General features: G+C 41.5%; 1 long non-coding RNA gene across 1 annotated transcript; it reads left to right on the top strand.

The window, feature by feature from the left end:
• The first annotated feature begins 2,061 nt into the window (after nt 1–2,061).
• LOC136624813 (uncharacterized) lies at nt 2,062–4,680 on the top strand. The gene is made up of 3 exons (XR_010792446.1): nt 2,062–2,215; nt 3,477–3,521; nt 4,477–4,680. It is a non-coding gene; the product is annotated as an uncharacterized lncRNA (long non-coding RNA).
• Nucleotides 4,681–7,767: the final 3,087 nt, after the last annotated feature.

Genomic DNA, 7,767 nt, shown 5'->3' with positions numbered 1-7,767 from the left:
ATTTGATTCGCAAATGTTCAAAGACTTGTGCCAATTCCATAAATGCAGAAAGCTGAGGACCACAGCTTATCATCTCCAAGGTAACAGCCTTTGTGAAAGAGTGAATCAAGTCTTCATCAATATGCTCAGGACCGCTTCAGTAAGGCAACAAGTGAAATGGCCTGAACTACCTTGCGAACTCATTGAGATCTATAACAATACAACACATTGTTCTACTGAGTATTCACCCTACTATCTCATGTTTGGAAGACAAGGACAACTTCCAAGAGACTGTGCTTCAGGAATTCAAGTACCTGACACCATCAACCCCTTTCTAAAAACTGATTAGACTGTAGCACACCAAAAAAGAATTATTGAGACTCAAGAAATGGTAGGTCAGCGCATGGATGAAGTTTGCCAGAGATAGCAGGACGCTATCTCTAGGCACAAGCCAAACCTGTTCAGATTGGAGACAAAGTATGGCTTAAAAAAGTTCCTGCGCTCAGGAAAACTTAATCCTTAATGGGAACCAGAACCCTATATCACAGCTATACCCTATCCAGATACGGATGTATATGAAGTCCAGAAAACCGACAGGATCCCCCACATTGTGCACCATATCTGCATTAAATTATGTGCTAAAGAAGACATCCCATCAATTTACACACCTCTGCAGGAGATTACAAGTTCCTACCACGTCCCACTAGATCCTGTCGAAAGACTGTTACTGAAGAACCAATGTTTGCTACACCAGTATTTGACCAGGACTATACCAATGGGTACCTGCTGCGATTCCAGCACCTTCACCAGTACTGCCTACTGTACACAATACAAATCCAATACCAACAGATTTCGGACATGGTATGATTCCTGCTACAGGCACACTGAAAGAAAATTCCTGCTACACTACACACGCACTGAAAGAAGAGCAGGTTGCAAGACAAAATGGAGGATAAGAAATATTAAAGCTTCACTCACACCAACAAAGATCCCTCCCCATCAAACTCTATTAGTAAATGTAGTAAAAAAATAAATGTTATTCTTTGAATAGTGCCAACTTATTCCGCAGCACTTTCAAGTAATATATTTATTACCCCCCACCAAGTTGGGTATTGATTTTACTAAACCCTGAAGGATGAAAGGCTGAGTCAGCCTTGACCTGACTACCTGAACCATGCAGGGATTGAACTCGCAACCTTCAGGTAATAGATGAGACTGCTTAGGACTGCATTTCTGCTGTCTTAACGCTCTGCGCCACCAGCAGAAACATCTCTACACTGCTTTGGAAGTTTTTGCTGCAAGAAAACTTTTGTCTTGGGAGAGAGAGTTGGGTGTTACCATTTCCAAGTCTGATTTTATTGTCTGAGTTTATTATTGGTCACTCACATGGCTTCTCGAGTTGTGTTCACCTCCAGGAGAGTCTCTACAAATTGTTAGCAGGATGGTATCAAAAACAAATTTCTAAATAAAATAAGAATTATAATAAAAAAAATTAAATTGCCTCTTGAAAACCTTGCCATGAGAGACAACACAAGTGGCTGCAGGATGTCCTGAACATACCGCTGAGCTGTCATTGTCCCTCATACCACTACTATGGGTGACAGACTGCTGCTGAGTTCTGTCATTGGCTGCAGCAGCCTGTGAAGTCCTGTAAACAAGCTGTTGCATTCTGTAAACATGACATCTGGTAGGGAGAGGTGAGTATATAACAGTTAGTTATTTTATGGTATGGGGAATATGGTTTTGGAAAAAAATCATCTTGGACAATGCCTTTAAAGGGTTAACATTGTCAGAATGACAAACTCCTTTATCTTCTGAACATGAAGTAATCTTACACTGCAGTTGTTTTAGACATCTTATATCTCTACACTGAAATCATCATCTTACTAATTCTCCTTTAATAAACCCTATTAATATAATATTCCATGTGATACTAAATCAGATTTTATTGCAGTCAGGTGTATATTTAATAAGCTTGTAAATGTATCTGTGACTAGCCTTATAAGGAATGTATCCTGCTTCTAGTTCCACTATATAAGCAGACCATCCACCATCACTGAAATTAATCTTAAACTCTTTACCTTCTCTGGAGATAGAACATACCTTTCCAAGAACCAAATCATGTCTGGAATCAAAGGAGGACCATGTGGCCAAAAGATCCAATGCCAAGATCCCTGCAAGAATCCATGCAACCCCTGCCAAAAAGTCCCTATCTGCGTAGATCCATGCCAAGACCGTAAGTTACTATTTCAGAAACCTTAAAAATCTATTCACATCTGCGTCGGAGGCTTCATTCTGAGCCTCTGATGCAGATCCGGCATTAAATGTCAGACAAAAAGGTTGTGCATGCAGGATTTCTTCATCAAGTAAAAATTTATAATTTTCACAGATAATAATATAAAATGACACACAAACAGGCAGATAGCGGGTTTAGGTTGTCCACTTCTATCTTAACAACGTTCATTTAATTGCATGAAAAGCATTTTGCTGATGATTTTGAGCCAGGGATAGAAAAAAACTGTGTATACTGCATACAGAGTGAGAGAGACTTTCTAGTGAGCCATGAAGAAGTGTCAGGTCTGCTAGCCGTGTCTGCCACTCTCTTGTGGCTCCGGGCAGACGCGAGCATCTTTCTGCTCCTCCAGTGTGTATAGACTCTATATATCTGTTTTCTTCCAGAACTAAAAGAGTCAACTAGTTCTCTGGCTCTCAGCTCAGCTGTGGGGTTAATAGGGATTACTTTCCTATTTAAGCTGGGCTGAGACACTTCCTCCTTGCCTAAGAATTGATGTGTGTTTAATGTGTGTTTACCTCTGACCCTCAGCATTTTTAGGTCCCCTGTCTTGGGTCTGTTTAATCTGTTTGATCCTGTACCTGTATCTGTTTATTCTGTAGGTTCTTTGCTTCGTGCTTTTGCCTGTGTGTGTTTGCCCATTTTCCTTTCAATCTTTGTCTCATTCCTGTCTCTGTGGGAGTTAATCATGTCCTTTGTTTGGTGTGCCCTGTGTTCAGTACATCGTGCCTGTGTTCTTTCAAGGATATTCAGCATAGAGATTCTAGCATGGGGCCGTCCTTCTCAGGATAATTGTCCTGCTTGCAGGCAGGGGTCTTCTCATCTTCCTGATCAGCTAAGGGCTAGACTTCCCATCTGATATTGCCTTGTAAAGTACCACACTCTCAGTCTGTAAGAAGAAGATGCTTTATGACTAGCCCCTTCTCTCATCTTGCAAACAATTGAAAAGATAAAGGCCCATGCACTATTCTGTGCCAGCCCCTGAAATAGTGAAAATGGGATGTATGCTATATTGTGTACAATTACAGAAGAGAAAAAGAGTAAAAGACTAGGGAAAAGCAAGTGGCAAAGATTTGACAATGTCATAACATGTTTGATCAGCAGCATAAAATATTTATACTACATTCTGATATTGACATTGAACTAATATGTTTTCAAGAAGATAATTTACCACCCAATTAATTCTGTCTATTCATTTTGACAGCATGTAAACTAGGACTTCAATATCATGGTCATCACTACAAACAAGGTAATCATGCATCACAAGTTCTAAAGAGCCACTGCAGAGAAACTTTTTATCACTTCCATAGAGGAAATCTGCCATGCAGTGCATACTACTACAACTTATTGGCCGCTTTATTGATGAGATATCCCCTCTGGTCCAGTCCACCATTCTCTCATGAGACCTGCAGTGTGACTACCTGAACTCTACAGTAAATCGGCTCATAAGTAACTTTCTCTGATCATTCCTATAAGAGCCACAGTGTGAGTCTCATGGGAATAAATGGAGACAGTGACTTCCAGTCTCCAGTAGGAATCAGCTCAGCACAATGTGGACGACAGCGGTAGCTCATCAATAAAGCAGCAGATAAATAGATTTACAGCCACAATATGCACTGCATGGTAACTGCACCACAGGAAACAATAAAATGTGACTCTTTAACCTAATCTGTGTTAACTGTGAAAAAATAACTAATGGTCCATTTACACGGGACTATTATTGTTTAGAATTGTTCAGATTCCTGCGCCCCCCCCCCCCCCCCACCCACCCGGGGGATTTGAACGATAGTTTTTCCATGTAAATGCATACAGTGAATGAATAATTGAACAAGAATTAAGTTGTTCACTTTTTGCATGCAGGAAACTGAATGTGCACCATTCAGTGTAAACAACAGTTATTTACTTCTGAACGATTGTCTGTTTAAATTGAACAGAGGAGGGCAGGAGCAGAATGATCCCTGGCCCGCTGTGCCTGCATGCTGGCAGCACTTTCAGTAATGTCAGTGATACTTGAAACTGTATAACAGTAAAGGGACGAGCATCACTGGGATGAGCTGCCGGGCATCGTTTACCAGACACCTCATCCTATATAAATAAGGCATTATTCCCAGAAATCTGTATTGCAAAACCCAACACTAATAAGAACAGATCCTTAGATATACATTATTTGTGCCATATTCTAACATGTGATCTCTTCCTGACAGATCCCTGCAATCCCTGCTGCCCTGATCCTTGCCAAGACCAAGGAAGCTACTGCTGTAATAAATAAGGATGTTATTGCTCACAGTGCAATTTACAATGTCTTTCCCTTTGCTTATGTCATCTTATATCATCATTTTCTTTGGTTTAACCTCAATAAATTGTTGCTTTTGCTGTTTGTAATACATTCTGCTACAAAATAAAATTATTTCTTCACATTTTTTTGTGTTACTTAACCCCACACATAAAAGTATGCTTGCAATTTTATCATGAATTGCAATTTCTATGTGGTTAACACAGAAATGATAGCAGGTTGTGGTAATATCACAAGTGATTTTTGCAATGTGATTCTCAGCCATGTTGCAGAAACTATGGCACAGCCGCAGTGCGTGACTATTCCCTTGGGAAGATTATCATAAAAGGGATGACCCATGATTATAAAAAAGTTTGCTTTATTTTTTTTTCTCTTTATAAAGAGTGTGAAATATGCAGAGGGGTATGTGCACTTGGATGGGAACACTTCAGCATTACGCTAAAAAAAAGGGTGCCACAGTTTCAAGAAAAAAAAGGCAGTCCTTTTACTGTTAATCCTTGACAACCGATTTAACCCTTTTAGAACTCTACATCCCCAGAGATATAATCATTAACCACATGAATCAAAGTAATAACAACCACTTGTCTGTGAGTCCGTGAGTGAGTGCATTACATGCTCCACCCCGATCATATGATGTGATGTTATCGTAGGTCCTAAAGCATAAAACATGCACAGCCTGATGACAGCCATGTGCGAACAGGACCTGTGTCACACACATGTAGCAGTTCTGTGTGTGTGACACATGGATGTAGCAGAGCTATGTGTGGTGTGTTTCATGTGCATGTAGTAGAGCTGTGTGTCTAAGTGGGTGTGACTAAGTGAGGAGTTGTAAGAGAGTGAGTGTGTAAGTGAAGAAAATCAGCGTAAGTGCCTGTGTATAAGTGTCTGTGTGTGGAGTGTAAGTGAAGCAGAATTGGGTGACTGAGCGAGAGCAAGTCAAGTGTGTGAGAATTAAAAAAAAAAGAGTGAGTGAGCAGTTGCGAATGGGCAGAGGAGAGGGAGCTGTTGCGAACGGGTGGAGGAGCATGAGTGGTTGCGAATTGGCAGAGAAGCCTGAACAGTTGCGAACGGGCGGAGTAGAGTAACCAGTTGCAAACCGGCAGAGGCGCGTGAGCGGTTGCAAACGGGCAGAGGCACGTGAGCTGTTGCAAACGGGCGAGGTTTGTGTGGAGTGTGATCTAGTCAATCTTCACTATTTCCATAAGTAAATTGTAGACCCTCATTAGGATGAGCTCCATGCATGACAATGTTGTCCAGTGTGCTACTTGTGCAATGCATGTGGTCTTTGAGCAGCCGATTGGGGGTGCATACTGTTGCGCAAGATGCATGCTCGTCGCACATTTGAAGCTCAAATCTAAATGAGCGACTGGCAACACTGAAATCCAATTGACATCATGGAAAAAAGTTTGCTGCTCACTGAGCAGGGCACTCGCTGGGGTAAAGGCAAGGGCGAGCGTTGTGTTGTCTTCCTAATGCTCGAGTTCGACACATCACGGATCGGATTGACAGATTACTGGCAGGGGCTGGTGAGGATCCAGCGGTCATGGTGCACATTGGCACCAAGGAACAAATTAGAGGTCAATGGAGGGCCCTCAAAAACGATTTCAGGGACCTAGGATCCAAGCTTAGGGCGAGGACCTCCAAGGTAGTTTTCTTAGAAATACCACCTGCACCACAAGTCAAAATAGAAAGGCAGCAGGATCTTAGGCAGGTAAACAAGTGACCCCACAGTTGGTGTAAGAAGGAGGGGTTTGGTTCCTGGAGAACTGGGATGACTTTGCAGTTGGCTACAGGCTCTACCATAGGGACGGGCTGCATCTTAATGGGAGAGAAGATGGCTAGAAGGCTGGAGTAGTGTTTAAACTAGAGACCGGGGGAGGGCAAAAAGAGAAACAGTGGGGTAGACAGTGTAGATAGTGACCTGGAGCTAAATAATGAGAATGGGAGTCGAGCAGGGGGTGGGGTTAGTACAGTTAGAACTGACAGAACAGCTAATAGTACCATTAGTAGAACAATGAATTTAAAGAACAACAACAACTGTATAAATTGTATGGCAATGAATGCAAAAAATCTGATCAGTTAAGTGGGTGAGCTTGAAGTGAGAATGACTGATGAAAATTACGATATAGTGGTAATAACGGAAACGTGGCTTGATAAGCGGTGAATTTACAAGGTTAAAATCCCTTCAGAATATATCGGGGGAACAGAAAGGGGGAGGGGTATGTTTGTATGTTAATCCAGTTTAATGCCAAGGATACTGGAGGATATGGGTGCAGGAGATGAACACGTGGAATCTCTCTGGGTAGTAATACAGGGAGGAAAAAATAACAAAATACTGATAGGGCTTTTCTATAGGCCACCAAAAGAAACAAAAGAAACTGAAACATTATGATTAAGGCAGATAGAAGACATGTCAAGCCACAATGAAGTAATTATTATGGGGGACTTTAATTATGCGGATATAATATGGGAAGATGAAACCTGCGAATCTCACAAGGGCGATAAGTCCTTGATAACAATTAAAGATAACTACCTTACCCAACTTTGTGCAGGAGCCAACTAGAGAGAGAGCCACTCTGGACTTATTATTAACTAACAAGCCAGCCTGAATCTCGGGGGTACAGCTTGAGGGGCACTTGGGAAATAGTAATACCATATAAATAATTTCCAGTTGTCATTCAACAAGAAGCCTTATCAGGGAGCAACAAAAAAACTAAACTTTAGTAAAGCAAAATTTAATCAGCTCAGAGCCGCTATCAGTAACATTAATTGGGAAGCATCCTCAGAAATACCAGTACAGATAACAAATGGGAGAAGTTGAAAAATATCCTAATTATTACCTCCTTTGAGCAGTTCATACCCTTTAACCCCTTCCCGCTCCAGGACGCACATTTACGTCCAATGTGGTTCCAATACACAAAAAGGGATCCAAAAGAGAGACTGGTAACTACAGGCCAGTAAGTCTCACTTCAATAATTGGAAAAATATTCAAGGGGTTTCTGAGAGACGCCATCCTAGAATACCTCAAGGAAAACAGTGGTATAACTCCTCCTCAGCATGGGTTCATGAGGGGTCGATCATGTCAGACCAATTTGATCAGCTTCTATGATGAAGTATGTTCTAGGCTGGACCTGCGAGAGTCCATTGATCTGGATTTCTCTAAAGCATTTGACACTATGCTGCATAATAGGTTGATATATAA

Source organism: Eleutherodactylus coqui, chromosome 4 (genome assembly GCF_035609145.1).
Source record: "Eleutherodactylus coqui strain aEleCoq1 chromosome 4, aEleCoq1.hap1, whole genome shotgun sequence".
NCBI lineage: Eukaryota > Metazoa > Chordata > Amphibia > Anura > Eleutherodactylidae > Eleutherodactylus > Eleutherodactylus coqui.
This window is presented reverse-complemented; position numbering and strand designations above follow the sequence as displayed.